This window comes from Agelaius tricolor, unplaced genomic scaffold (genome assembly GCF_023055355.1).
Source record: "Agelaius tricolor isolate 1412-34295 unplaced genomic scaffold, bAgeTri1.0.p SCAF_39, whole genome shotgun sequence".
NCBI classification, from domain to species: domain Eukaryota; kingdom Metazoa; phylum Chordata; class Aves; order Passeriformes; family Icteridae; genus Agelaius; species Agelaius tricolor.
Window position 1 is genome coordinate 4,777,026 of NW_027269299.1, and position 15,266 is coordinate 4,792,291.

The 15,266-nt window shown below is 56.8% G+C and overlaps 1 non-coding gene across 1 annotated transcript; it reads left to right on the plus strand.

Annotated features, from left to right (window-relative positions):
* The first annotated feature begins 1,484 nt into the window (after positions 1-1,484).
* Positions 1,485-1,637, plus strand: LOC139603550 (5.8S ribosomal RNA). Its single transcript, XR_011683715.1, has one exon. It is a non-coding gene; the product is annotated as a 5.8S ribosomal RNA (ribosomal RNA).
* The last annotated feature ends 13,629 nt before the right edge of the window (positions 1,638-15,266 follow it).

Consider the following 15,266-nt stretch of genomic DNA (forward strand, 5'->3'; position numbering starts at 1 on the left):
TCGGTGCTCGGAGGAGGCGGCTCCTCCAGCCCTACCCGCACTGGGGAGCGGGGCCTTTGCCGGCCGGCAGAGTTCCCTGCTCTCGGGCCGAACGGTCCCCCTCTCGCGTGGGGCAGAAAAACTCCAAGGGCTGAGGCCTCTGGGTGTTCCAGGCCGCGCTTCATGGCGCGCATGCGCGTGCGCCCCCGAGGTGTTCTTGGTGGTCAAGCCGCATCCCCCGCGCCCGCCGGGGCCCCCCCGCGCTCTCTCTCCTCAGACCGCCGCCGTGGTCTCTCGCGCGTGTGGCGCCGTGTCTGGCGCGTCTGGCATGTCTGGCGCCTCTCCTCCCCTCGACGGCCTTTTCTCCTCAAACGCGCAGCCCTGGGGCCGTCGTCCACCAGCCGTCCCCTGGCTCGACTGCCCCCCTGCTGGTGGGGAGCAAGCACTCGGCGGGCCCTCCGGCGGCAGAGGCCCGCGAGCGCGGGTGACCCTGTGCCAAGCAGTGGCGGTGCCGCTCAACGGGTGTCCCTCCCTGTGGGGACGGTCGGCCGGACGGCACCCACCGTCGGCCGGCGGCGGTCCCGTCCCGGGCCCCGCTTGTTGAGTCCTCCAGCCCCCTTCCCAGCCGTGTGTGGGCCACAGGAAGGCATGCAGGGTGGCCGCAGGGGCGCTTCTCCCCGCCCGGTCTCCGCGTGCAAACGAGGAGAGCGGGCGTTGCCCCCCGGCTCAGCGCCGTACCACCTTCCGCCGTCGCGTGCCCGGGGCAAGGGGCCCCAGCGGTGCGACGCGGAGGCCCCAGGAGTGCGGCCCTGGCGGCGGCCAGTTCTGCCATCCAGCAGGCCTCGGGCGCTGGCAACGCTGGCTCGGGTCTCGGTGGCGTCCGCCTCTGGGCCAGCGGCGGAGCGCGACCGCCGGTCGCTCGCCTGCCCGGTGGGGGAGCGGTCCCACGGGAGGCGTGCTGGCAGGGGCCGGTCGTTGTCGCGTGCCCCTCTCGAGCCCGGGGAAAAGGCCATGAAGTGGGGAAGAGAAAAGCTGGCCGGGCAGCAGCGCAATGGCGCTCCGCGAGGCCCGCGGTGTTGGGGCCGAGGGAGAGCTGGCGTGGTGCAGGGGCCTATGGCTGCCCGCCCCCAGCCGTGTGCCGTGTGTTTTGTGCGTGTTGTCCCGTGAAAGAGAGAAGCCGGCGGGCTGCCATGTCCCCTGCATTCTGGTGCATGCCGCCTGGCCCTCCGCGCGGAGGCGGGGCCAAGCCCGGGAGCCTGGGCCGCCTCCGAAGGACGGCATTTGTGAGGTCGGCGTCACCCCTTGCGGGGGAAGGCGGTCAGGGGTGCGGGCTCCCCCGCCTCTTGGCCGGCCTTCGGAGAGTGGGTTGCTCCAGTGTTTTTTTTTTCCCTCCCCTTCCGTTTTCTGTGTGCTCGTACGGTCGAAGCCAGGGGCGCCCCGCGCGTCCTCGGCACCAGAGTAACAAAAAGGGGCCTCTCAGCGTGAGCAGTGCCCGAAAGGCAGACAACTCTTAGCGGTGGATCACTCAGCTCTTGCGTCGATGAAGAACGCAGCTCGCTGCGAGAATTAATGTGAATTGCAGGACACACTGATCATCGACACTTTGAACGCACTTGCAGCCCTGGGTTCCTCCAGGGGCTGTGCCGGTCTGAGCGTCGCTTGACGATCAATCGCCGTCCGGGGGCCACCCCAGTTGCGCAGCTGGGGTTGCCTCGCAGGCCCGTCGCCTGCAGCGGGCGGCGGCAGCGGCGGTGGTGGCGGCATCCTGCCGGTGCCCGGAGGGAAGGCAGTCAGGTGTTCGGCGAGGGAAGCGTTTCCCTAGGCGGGCCTTGATCCCTTCCCTGCGGTCCGGCAGGCGTCGTCGTTGTCGCGGTTGTCATCATCGTCGTGGTCGCCGCGCAGGGCTTTCGTCCCCCTAAATGCAGACTCGGGGAGCGCTCCGTTGCTCCCCGCTCCCGGAGCGAGCCGCTGGGGTGGAGCTCATCCTCGCTGGGGCCGCGCTGCGGATGCGGTGGCGCGGCGGCCTGGGGAGAGCGAGAGACAGCGTCAAAAGGCGCCGCCGAGGGCCGAGAGAAAGAGAGAGGAGGGTGAGAAGGGGAGTCGAGGCATGGACCTCGCCCCCGGCCTCCCCCCTTGCGCAGTCGGCTGTCTGCGGGTGGGAACCACGGCGGTACCATGCTGTGCTGCCACGCACGCGCGGGAGGTGAGAGCGCCTGGGACAGGGGTTCCGACCCCCTCCTCTCCCTTCGCCCGCCCCCCTCCTCTTCTGTCACGGTCTCAGGGCGCGCCCGAGGGGCGCCATCGCTCCCCTCTCTCTCCCCACTGAGGCCGTTGCACGCACCGCCGCCCAGCCGGTCCTCCTGCGCGGGGCTGTCTCTGCCGCGCTCCCTTTTCCGTTCTCGTCTCTGGGATGGGGTTCTCCGTCTCTCCTCATCGCTCGCTCGCTCTCGGTCTCCGGCCCACTTGGGGGGCGGGGGCGTAGCAGGTGGGCTGGCAGGCGGGGGGAGACAAAGGCGGCCATCTCCACGCGTGCGCGCGCGGCGTGGCCGAGCTTTGGGCTTGCAACCTCAGACCAGACGTGGCGACCCGCTGAATTTAAGCATATTAGTCAGCGGAGGAAAAGAAACTAATGAGGATTCCCTCAGTAACGGCGAGCAAAGAGGGAAAAGCCCAGCGTCAAATCCCCACCCCACGATGGGGCACGGGACATGTGGCGTACAGAAGCCCCCCTCCCGGCGGCGCTCTCGGGGGACCCAAGTCCTTCTGATCGAGGCCGCAGCCTGTGGACGGTGGCAGCCCCCCGGCGCGCTGGGCCCGTGGCTTCTCGGAGTCGCGTTGCTTGGGAATGCAGCCCAAAGCGGGTGGTAAACTCCATCTAAGCCTAAATACCAGCACAAGACCGATAGCCAACAAGTACCGTAAGGGAAAGTTGAAAAGAACTTTGAAGAGAGAGTTCAAGAGTGCGTGAAACCATTAAGAGGTAAACGGGTGGGCCCCACGCAGTCCGCCCGGAGGATTCAACCCCGCGAGTTGTGCTCAGCCGGCGCGGGTTCGGCAGATCCTTGCCTCCGCCTCCCTTCCATCCCCCGGGGCAAACCCCATCCAGGGGCGCGGGCCAGCTAGGGCGGGCCGTTGCGGGGGACCGCTGCCCGGACAGCGGCCAGCCCTGGCCGGGTGCATTTCCGCCGCGGCGGTGCGCCACGACCAGCTCCGGGTTGGCTGGGAAGGCCTCTGGTGGGCAGGTGGCCCGGCACCGCGCAAGCGGCAGCGGGTGTTACAGCCCCTGGGCAGCATGTCTTGCCGAATCCCGGGCCCGAGGGAGAGGATCGCCGCCGCACCCTCCTCAGCCCCCATCGGCGGCACCGTGGTGGGGGGCGTCACTTTTCCCCCCCCTTCGCCCTCCTGGGGGGGAGGGGCGCAGGCGGCGTCCCCGCAGCGTGGTGTTTCATGCAGGGGTGCAGGACCGGGCCCGCCAGCCCCTGGCGCTGCGTCAACCGGGGCGGACTGTCCTCAGTGCGCCCCAACCGCGCAGTGCCACCAGGCCAGGCTTGACAGGCCGCGCTCCGGCGCCCGGGGTCCATGGCGATGTCGGCTACCCACCTGACCTATCTTGAAACACGGACCAAGGAGTCTAGCACGTGCGCGAGTCAGGGGCCGTCGTCGGAAGCCTGCGGCGCAATGAAGGTGAGGGCCGGCGCGCGCCAGCTGAGGTGGGATCCCGGGGCGTGTGTTGCGCAGGGCAGCCCCGGGCGCACCACCGGCCCGTCTTGCCCGCCACCCACTCGCGGGGCCGGGGAGGTGGAGCGTGAGCATCCATGCTAGGACCCAAATGATGGTGAACTATGCCTGGGCAGGGCAAAGCCAGAGGAAACTCTGGTGGAGGTCCGTAGCGGTCCTGATGTGCAAATCGGTTGTCTGACCCAGGTCTAGGGGTGAAAGACTAATCGAACCATCTAGTAGCTGGATCCCTCCGAAGTTTCCCTCAGGATAACTGGCACTCGGCAATGTTCAGTTTTACCCGGTAAAGCAAATGATTAGAGGTCCTGTGGCCGAAACGATCTCAACCTATTCTCAAACTTTCAATGGGTAAGGGGGCCGGCTCGCTGGCGTGGAGCCGCGCCGTGGAATGCGAGTGCTCAGTGGCCACTTTTGGTAAGCAGAACTGGCGCTGTGGGATGAACCGAACGCCAGGTTAAGGCGCCCGATGCCGACGCTCATCAGAGCCCAGAAAAGGTGTTGGTTGATCTAGACAGCAGGACGGTGGCCGTGGAAGTCGGAATCCGCTAAGGAGTGTGTAACAAGTCATCTGCCGAATCAACTAGCCCTGAAAATGGATGGCGCTGGAGCGTCGGGCCCATACCCGGCCGTCGCCGGCAGTGCGATGCCCGCGGGGGCTAGGCCGCGACGAGTAGGAGGCCCCCTTGAAGCCTGGGGTGTGGGCCCGGGTGGAGCCGCCGCAGGTGAAGATCTTGGTGGTTGTAGCAAATATTCAAACGAAAGGTTTGAAGGCCGAAGTGGAGCAGGGTTCCATGTGAACAGCAGTTGAACATGGGTCAGTCGGTCCTAAGCGATAGGTGAGCGCCGTTCCAAAAGGGCAGGCGATGGCCTCCATTTCCCTCAGCCAATTGAAAGGGAATTGGGTTCAGATCCCTGAATCCGGAGTGGCGGAGACGGGCGCCGCGAGGCGCCCAGTGCAGTGACGCAACCGATCCTGGAAAAGCCGGCAGGAGCCCCGGGGAGAGTTCTCTTTTCTTTGTGAAGGGCCGGGCGCCCTGGAATGGGTTCGCCCTAAAAGAGGGGCCCGCGCCTTGGAAAGTGTTGCGGTTCCGGCAGCATACGGTGAGCTCTCGCTTGCCCGTGAAAATCCGGGGGAGAGGGTGTAAGTATTGCGCCGGGCCATACCCATATCCATAGCAGGTCTCCAAGGTGAACAGCCTCTGGCATGTTGGAACAATGTACGTAAGGGAAGTCAGCAAGCCAGATCCATAACTTTGGGATAAGGATTGGCTCTGAGGGCTGGGTTGGTCGGGCTTGGGCACGAAGCGGGGCTGGGCGCGCGCCACAGCTGGACTAGCACCCCTCCCTCACCGCACCCGGGTGGCTTTCTTGCGCGCGCACCGAACTCGGGCCGCGCCAGGGCGCCCGCACGTGGCACACCGGTGACCGGCGGTGCTGGCCACGGTGGCAAGAGAGTCGGGGGCCCGCGTCGGCGTCCCCACTCTCAAGCGGGGATGGACCAGCGGCAGACCGGCGCAAGGACGGGGTGGGGGGGTGGTGTGGGAGGCGGAGGGGCAAGCCGCCGTGACAGCAGCCAGCGTGCCATGCTTCAAGGCCCGGCAACGACGCGCGGTGTAGCGCAGGGAGAGCCCCGCCTGCGTGCACGGTGGTGGGCGCTCGTGGCGCGCTTCGCTGCGCCAAGTGGCTTTTTCCCCCTCTCCCCCTTCCAACCCCCCGCGCCTGGAGGTGCCACGCGCCTCCGGTCTCCCTCTCTCTCTGGGGCTGACGGCACGCGGCAAAGGGGAAGCGCATGTGGCCCCCGGTGCCGACTGGGGCTGGCAGCCGGGGACCGAGCATGCGAACGGAGCGGGCGTGCGAGTGACGCCGCGCGTGCACGGCCAGCCAGATGGCCTGGCACGACGTGGTGGGCGCCAAGCCCCATTGGTAATGATTGTTCCGCAGGATCACCTACCAAAACCTTGTTATGACTTTTACTTCCTCTAGATAGTCAAATTCAACCGTCTTCTCGACACTCTGGCAGGGCCGTGGCCAACACCGCTGGGGCCGATCCGAGGACGTCACTAAACCATCCAATCGGTAGTAGCGACGGGCGGTGTGTACAAAGGGCAGGGACTTAATCAATGCAAGCTTATGACCCGCACTTACTGGGAATTCCTCGTTCACGGGGAAGAATTGCAATCCCCGATCCCCATCACCAATGGGCTTCAAGGGGTTACCCGCGCCTGCTGACGGAGGGTAGGCACAAACTGAGCCAGACAGTGTAGCGCGCGTGCGGCCCCGGACATCTAAGGGCATCACAGACCTGTTATTGCTCAATCTCAGGTGGCTGGAGGCCACTTGTCCCTCTAAGAAGTTGGACGCTGACCGCTCAGGGGTCGTGTAACTAGTTAGCATGCCAGAGTCTCGTTCCTTATCGGAATTAACCAGGCAAATCGCTCCACCAACTAAGAACGGCCATGCACCACCACCCACGGAATCGAGAAAGAGCTCTCAATCTGTCAATCCTGTCTGTGTCCGGGCTGGGTGAGGTTTCCCGTGTTGAGTCAAATTAAGCCGCAGGCTCCACTCCTGGTGGTGCCCTTCCGTCAATTCCTTTAAGTTTCAGCTTTGCAACCATACTCCCCCTGGAACCCAAAAACTTGGGTTTCCTGGGAGCTGCCCGGCGGGTCATGGGAATAACGCTGCCGGATTGCCAGTGGGCATCGTTTATGGTTGGAACTACGACGGTATCTGATCGTCTTCGAAATTCCGACTTTCATTCTTGATTAATGAAAACATTCTTGGCAAATGCTTTCACTCTAGGCCGTCTTGCACCGGTCCAAGAATTTCACCTCTAGCAGCACAATACCAATGCCCCCAGCCATCCCTCTTAATCATGGCCCCGTTTCCGAAAACCAACAAAATAGAACTGGAGTCCTATTCCATTATTCCTAGCTGCAGTATGCTGGCGGCCGGCCTGCTTTGAACACTCTAATTTTCTCAAAGTAAACGCTTCGGGCCCAGCGGGACACTCAGCTAAGAGCATCGAGGGGGCACCGAGAGGCAGGGGCTGGGACAGGCGGTGGCTCGCCTCACGGCGGACCGCCAGCTCGATCCCAACATCCAACTACGGGCTTTTTAACTGCAGCAACTTTAACATACACTATTGGAGCTGGAATTACCGCAGCTGCTGGCACCAGACTTGCCCTCCAATGGATCTTCACTCAAGGATTTAAAGTGTGCTCATTCCAATTACAGGGCCTCAAAAGACTCCTGTATAGTTATTTTTCGTCACTATCTCCCCGGGTCGGGAGTGGGTAATTTGCGTGCCTGCTGCCTTCCTTGGATGTGCTAGCCGTTTCTCAGGCTCCCTCTCTGGAATCGAACCCTGATTCCCTGTCACCCGTGGTCACCATGGTAGGCACAGACAGTACCATCGAAAGTTGATAGAGAAGACATTCAAATGGGTCGTCGCCGCCGCAGGGGCTTGCGATCAGCTCGAGGTTATCTAGAGTCACCAAAGCTGCCGGGCGGGCCCAGTTTGGTTTTGGTCTGATAAATGCACGCGTTCCCGGAGGTCGGCGCTCGTCGGCATGTATTAGCTCTAGAATTACCACAGTTATCCAAGGAGCGGGAGAGGAGCGACCAAAGGAACCATAACTGATTTAATGAGCCATTCGCAGTTTCACTGTACCGCCTGTGTGTACTTAGACATGCATGGCTTAAGCTTTGAGACAAGCATATGCTTCTGGCAGGATCAACCAGGTAGCCGCCACCCACAGCAGCGCTGCGAAGCGTCGCGCAAGCGCCCAGACGGAGCGCCTGGACGCGCCCGGCCCGCCAGCGAACTCGCCCCGTGCTTACCCCCGGCGGCCCCGGGCTCCTTTTGCTGCTCTGACCCGCGGGAGCGGCATCGAGGGCGAAAACACGGCGGCGGGCGGCAGCATTGCGGCAACGGGCGCCGGCTGCAGGGACGGCGGCTGGCCACATCGCGGCCCGGCGTCGCCTGGGATGGGGAATGACGCCACGCGCGAGGGACACCCCTCAGCGACGGCCGACCCCAACAGCTGGCCCTTCCAGCGACACCGCGGGCAAGGAACCAGGACCGCTGCGCAGCTTTTCGCCACTCAGATGGAGCGCGAGGTTTCCTCTCTCTCTCTCTCTCTCTCGCTTTTTTTCCTGGGGCCCGCGCCCCGGTTCGAGACTTGGCTCTGTTACCCCGCGTCCACGCCGCATCGGGTTCGGGCACTTTTGCCCTCTCTCTTTTCTCTCTTGCCTCTCTCCCTTCTCGCGGCTCAGCTCAAGCCGCACTGCCGCCCGACGCTGCTTGCGGCGGGCACCCACATGGGTGCTACCCGGACTGGGGCCGGCACCGGCACCTCGTGTGGTTTTTTAAGGACACCTGAAGGCTCGCAGGGCCATGAGGCCATCAGACAGCTCGGGACGGTAAAGATGCCCTTCCCCAGGCCAGCGGGAGGGGCGACACCTCGCCTGCGACGGGAAGCGAATTGGAAAGGAGACCGCCCTGCCCGAGCACTGGACCCCCCCCGCCGTGGCTTTCCCATGACAGAGAAGCCTTGGAAGGAGAGCCGGCCTGCTAGGGGCCCTCTCCGACGACACCCGAAAAGCCACATCGATCAGGTGCAGCTCTGGGAAGGAGCTGCGTGAACGGCGACCAGGGCCCCATGGCCACGGTCCTGGGACAACGGCGATGGCCGCCCAGCCCACCTGCGGATCGGATCACTCGCGGCAGCAGAGAAGCGCGGGGAGTGCCGCCACCCGTCCGCGGCCAACAACGGCTCCCCTTTCGGCTAGGCAACGGCGGGACTGGACCGGCCCCCGCTGGGCTGGGGGGGACTCAGCGCCCCCGCCCCCCCCCCCCTTCCGGCCCAGGGAACTCGGCCGAGCGTGCCAGAAAAAGTGCCACCGACCTGGCGCCACAGGCCACCGGCTTTCACCCAGCCTAGCCGCGGTCGGTTTTCCCTTCTGGAAAAAAAAGCCGGGTGACAGCACGACAAAAAAGGCACACGGAGGCGCGTTCGCAACGACCCGTGCTAGGTACGGGGGCCGTGGGGCTGGGGGCCCGGGGTGGGGGCCGAGGTACGTGCCTCACTACCTCCCCACGATGGACCCACCAGCATCCCGCTCGCACCTTCGTCGCAATGTTTCTCGGTGCCGTGGCTTAGGGCCAGGAGAGAAAAATAAAAAGGCCCGCGGAGGCCTGGTGGGCACCCCCCCAACTCCGCCTGCCTCAACAAAAAGCAATGGACCCGGCGCGGCAAAGCCGGCCCTGCCCGGCATAAGCGGCTCAGTCGATCCAGCCACGACCGAGGTAGGCGAGGCGCCGCCGCCTCGCCCAGGACCAGTCCGGGGGGGCTCTCTGTCGGGTGCTGGGCCCGTAAAAAAAAAAAAAAAAAAAAAAACCTGGGCCAAAAAAATTCTGCCCGCCACAACGCGGGTCCCTGGCTTAAGGCCGAGGAAGGGGGACAGCTTCAACAACGCAGGCCGGGGACCACCGCCACCGCCGAGGCGGACCCACGGGCCCAAAACAACAGCAAATGATTCTGGAGCAGAGGCATTGCTTGGAGAAAACTCTCCCCTGCTCTGTCTGGGCAATCCTTAACCACTGTGTTACATGGCTCTTGCTGCCAATTTCTTGATCAACAGTGTGATAGATGAATCTGATTCGTGCTAATAATTGTAACTATATTTTAAATATTTTAGAAAATATTTGTTAAAAAGTAAGAGAGGAAAAGGATATGGAATTAGTGTCACAAAACAGATGTTTTCAGATGTTCATGAGAAAACAGGATGCAGGATGTAGTTTGAGACAAGTAACATCCCAAAAGGCAATAGGCCTCAGGATAATGAAAGAATCGGCCTTGAAATGGACAAAATTGGGATGATTCCAGGTATCGATGAAATCATAAGGCTTCTTTTTGGAATATAATGCTGGCTTCTATAACACAAGTCTTGGGGTGCATGTGCAGCTTGTGGGGTTGTTCAAAGGACAGTGATGATGAGGAGAAGCCTTCGTGGGAAGCGACCACCAAAAGCCAAAAGACCCCTTAGAAACAAGCAGAGCATGCACTGTGTAGTACAGTGACACAGATTTCAAGAATCAAAAATAGGAGGAGATTGACAGAAAATTATTGATGAATATGTATTAGCATCCAGTCTAGAATTTGTCTTTGGATTCTTTATCTTTTGAATGGGAGGCAGGGTGAGAAAACCCCCCTGTATCCTGACTGGTTTTGCTTATGCTTTATCCAAACCACTGCCAAATTATTTTGTATCTGCTTGATTATATTTGATTGCATTATTTCATATAAAATGGCTGCTCAATTAAAATTGCTGCTAAATTCTAATATTGGTTTCTTAAATTAGACATATAGGGACCTCATTCATAACAACAGCCCCCCTCAGTCACCTACCCGTTGGGACTGTGCTTTCTACTGAGCCAGTCCTGCCAGAAAAGCAGCTTCAAACACACCTCTAAGTGGGCACTGATCCAGATAAAGCACATCCATTCCCCTCTGCCCAGGGCCAGTCCCCTGTACATCTGGCAGCCTGCAAAATCTAACACCCCCTCAGGGTCCAACACATTGTTCCAGCCCAAAGCATAAAGGCAATTTGTTTTGTTAAAGCTGAAGTCATTCCTGCAGGTCCTCGGCCTTCCAAGGCCAACGCTGCCACTCCGGAGGGAATCCTGTGACCCCGAGCATTTGATGGTGACCACACCAAAGCAAGAGGTGGCTCCTTCAGCAGGAGAATGGCACATGGCAATGCTGTGCCTTTGTGTCCCCAGCCTTCCCCCCATTGTTTCAGCAATGGCAGCTACACTTAGGCACCTTCACAGAGCTTATTTGTGTTGGCTGAGTGCAGATCAGGACTCCCAGCCCACCTCTAACAGCAGCTTGCAATGACAACAGGACCTGCACACTGAGGTATTTGGCTGGAGGCAAGCCTGTCACAAGCACACACCCTCTTCAAACTTCCCATCAAACAGAAAGGAGAAGAGCAGGAAAAGGCTACCTTTGGACCAGTCTTCCCCAGGTCTACACATGGGCCAATTCTGGGTAGAAAACTCCCACCAGTGCTGGCCTTCTTCTTCATGTGGAGAAACTTCTCCCACAGGAACTTAGAGGCAAGCAGCTGAAAGGCAAAAATAAACCAGCTAGAGCCTCAGAGTTGGGCTTGTTCACAAAGGCTTTTCTTGAACAAGTGCCACTGGTGAACAATTTGTGATCACATTGTCCAGGACAGTCCTGGGAGCCCTGGAAGTTGCTTGCTGAAATACTCAGCACCAATAAATTAACAATACAGAGTGCAATACACATACTCCAACCACATGGCTCTGTCCCATCAGCTTCTCTGTGATTGCATGTGACATGGTTGGGGATTGCTGCTCTTTGGGCATTTCTTGCCTCTTTAGGTTCATTGGATTGAGGCAGTGACCTTTTCAAAGAATGGGGAGGAGCTCTCAGAACTGCCCTGACTCCATCCCTGTACAGCACTGAGAACTCACAGCAAGGAGATATCACTGCTGGCTGAGTCCAAGAGAGGCAAGAAAGGAACGTTGCACCAAGAGTGAGGAGCACAGGAATGTGTCCAAATTGTAGTTCTCTCTGTTAATTAGCATTTGTTTTCTCTCTCTGGGCTCACAGACCCCTGCAGAGAAGAAAACAGAGGGATCTCCTGGACAGAGCCTCAGCAGTGGGGCATCTTCAGTCAAGTGAGCTCCAGACACCAAGGGACCTTTGTGGCCCTGGCTCCAGGGAGCAGGAAAGAACTGTACAGCCCTCAAGATTCCTACCAATCCAGAGCTTTCAAGAGAAGCCAACTCCTTTGGGAGAGATACCATCAACACATGGTAAACCAAAATCAGGGGACAATTCCCAGTACAGGAAGATTTCCACCATCCTGCAGAACAAAGGTGTGATGGTGTTCACAGGGGGCTTAGGATGAGGGAAGAGACGAGGATCTGACTCCATGGTTCAGCAGGCTTGATTTATTATTTTGTGATATATATTATATTAAAACTACACTAAAAGAATAGAAGAAAGGATTTCATCAGAAGGCTAGCTAAGAATAGAGGAGGAAGGAATGATAACAAAGGCTTCTGGCCTGGACTCTCTGTCTGAGCCAGCTGGGCTGTGATTGGCCATTAATTACAAACATCCAACATGGGCCAATCAAAGATCCACCTGTTGCATTCCACAGCAGCAGATAATCATTGTTTACATTTTGTTCCTGAGGCTTCTCAGCTTCTCAGGAGGAAAAATCCTAAGGAAAGGATTTTTCATAAAAGATATCTGGGACACAAAGGTGCTGAGACATTTTCTTCTGGACGTGCTGCAGCAGATAACTTGCTTTGCTGTACACTGTGTCTGCAGGGCTGGATCTGTGCCCACACAGGAGCTGGGAGAGAACAGCTGCTTTGGAAGCTCTTCCAGCTGGGACCAGCCCTGTCTCACAGGGCTTTGGGCAGAGTTTGAGCTTCCCCCCCAACATGCTCAGGTGCCCAAGGGCAGCTTGGTCTTGACACCAGCAGGGGGCTATTTACAAATCACAAACGGGACAGGGCTGCTGTGGAACTGCCTTGAGCTGTTTTATTTTCCAGCATCACTCTCATTACATGGTTATGACAATGGGAAGATGCCAGCAGCTCACATCCCAGGCAGTAGACCAAGAACTTAATGTTACAACTTCCTTTATAAGTTTCTTGACCAATCACACAAAGCAAAAGCACATTGACAGTAGTTCTATCCAACCACTATAAGCACTCTTACTTTTGGTTAAAACAATGCTTGCTTATTTTGAATACAATACCAGCTTGTAAACCTTAAAACACAATGCACAGAGCTCCATTATTAAGCCTTAACCCTCCTAATATCTTGCTAGATAAACTTTTCTGTAGCTTAGGGAGTTATTCTAGACAAGCCTTAATACACAGACCATTGTTCTATTTGTCCTTGCTTTTCTACTTTTTAAATAATTTTTCTGCTGACCTATCTCATGGCTGCTGCTTAGCTCTATTCACAGTTCTACTGTATCTGAGGCTTCCCTTTTGCAGCTTTCCCAAAACCCTCTGGTTTTGTGGATTCCCACAATTCTCCCTCTCAGTTCATCTCAAAAGAAACCTTCATAATTGTGTCGTTTATTACTTGCGTTTTGTAGCTGTACTAGAATATTTCTTCTTATTACCTACTTAAAGCATTTTCTTGCTTGCACTAAAGCAGGGGCAGGGAGAGCAGGGACACCAGGGCAGTTTGCAGCCTTAACACAGCCCAGTGGGTACTTACAGTGAAAGATGTCAGTCTTTCCCTGGACAAAAGACGAGGTGTCGAGGTCTTCTTTGGGAATCCAAAAGCCATTTTGAAGGCAGGATCTCCCAGATGAGTGACAATGCCTCAACAAAACTGGAAGAAGCAACAATGGAACTCTGAAAATCCAGAACCCAATTCATGGCAGATTAAAGGCACATACTGGTGCTAAAAATTTTCTAGGATTTGAAAGTAGCTAAGTGCTTGTTTGGTGTAAGTAGCTAGTATGTTAGGCCTCTAGTTGGACTTTATTTGAGCTATAGGTCTGCCTTGTGCAATTCAAAGATGGATCATACTGAAACCTGGAGCTAAAAATCTGAACATTAAGAATAGTTAGAACAGACAAAGCTGCAGCCTAAATATTACTTTAAAATAGCTGGAGTGGATATCCTCTTCTTTTGGCTAAAGCACCCCTGATCTCTCAGCTGCTCCTCACAGGACTTGGGAGAGACTGGAATGTTATGGCTAATGGCTTAAAAATTGTTAGAAAGGACTTTCTGCCCATTGGGACAAAACTGTATAAAGAGGCTGAGACCACCCAAGCCCACCCTTCCCTGAAAATGCCTCTGGACTAGAACTTGGCACTGTGAGTTAAGCTGCCAAAGGGAACTTGAGACAAGACAAAGGTGACACTATTGTCCCATTAGCTCAGGGCTGGGGAGAAGTAAACAAGGCTGCAGAGAAAAACCTATCCACAACAAAGCCAAAGCCAGCAGCTGTCCTGAAAATCAGCTCTGTCTGGCTTCAAGGTGGGCAAGTCATAGCCACAGACTCGTCTGCTGAGGCCAGGTTTGCACACAAACCTCCCATCAAAGACCTCCACAGTGCCCCCAGACCCATTCCTGAGGCCTTGCACCAGACGACTGCAGGGCACGCAAAGTAACACAACAGATCTGAAAATCCAGAAGCCAATTGATGGCAGACTCAAAGGACAGACAGATGCTAAAGATTTTATATTATTTGAAAGTAGCAATAGACAGGGTCCAACTTGCTCCACCCCAGGGAGGCACCTGGGAGGTCCCACCTTGCCCAAATCTGCATGAATCCATTGGAGTCTTACGTTTTGGGAGACCTCACCACAGAGAAGACCAGAAGAAGATTTTATGGTATGCCAATGGGATCCATGGAATGGTGATGTTTTTCACTTAGCATCTGTCTCTGTCACTCTCCTTCCCCTTCTTCCCAACCCCTCATCTCCACCCCTGCCACCCCCCCGCTTCTTTTTCTTTTCCTTTCTCTCTCTCTTCCTCACATTTACTGTAACATAAAATCCAGACTATTGATTTTGGCATATGGTCTCGTTTGCACCTCAATTCACAGGCCTCCCTCTAATAATTGTAATAACCAGATGATAACAACCCACTGAAACTTGATGAAACTTGAACAGACCTCATTCACCTTTAAGCACTTTAACCACTAGATGGGAAATAAAAGTATAGACCAGTACATTTAGAAAATGTTGCATTCCTTCAGTGCAGAAAAGAAAAAAGCACAATCAGTAGAGCATATATTGTTCATCCACTCAGCTGTGCATTGTGGTGGTGTTCACAGGGGTCTTAGGATGAGGGAAGAGATGAGGATCTGACTCTTGATTTATTATTTTATAATATATATTCTATTAAAATTATACTAAAAGAATAGAAGAAAGGATTTCATCAGAAGGCTAGCTAAGAATAGAAAAAGAAAGAATGAATAACAAAAGCTTGTGCCTCAGACAGAGAGTCCAAGCCAGCTGACTGTGAGTGGCCATTAATTAGAAACAACTCTAGGAGACCAATCACAGATGCACCTGTTGCATTCCACAGCAGCAGATAACCATTGTTTACATTTGGTTCCTGAGGTCTCTCAGCTTCTCAGGAGAAAAAACCCAAAGGATTTTTCATAAAAGATGTCAGTGACAGTGCAGACCACTGAACTGCTGCACCAGAAGACGGGCATGATCCCATTATCCTGTATTTCCCTTTGGCATTCTCTCTCAGAGTGCAGATGAGACAAAACCAAAAAGTTCAACTTGAGTCAATCTTTACCTTCAAAGGAAATTCAGGAACTTTCTGCAGAGGCCAATGCTCTGCACGCTGATTAACTCCTTGCAGAGGCCAATGCTCTGCACGCTCAGGAACTTTGCAGAGGCCAATGCTCCGCGAACAATTCCTCTGGCGAATCGCCCGGTGAAGCCGCCTGCAGGAGCCCAGGCTGCGCACAAGCAGCCAGGGCCGCGTTCTCAGGCAACTGAGGCCGCGCCGC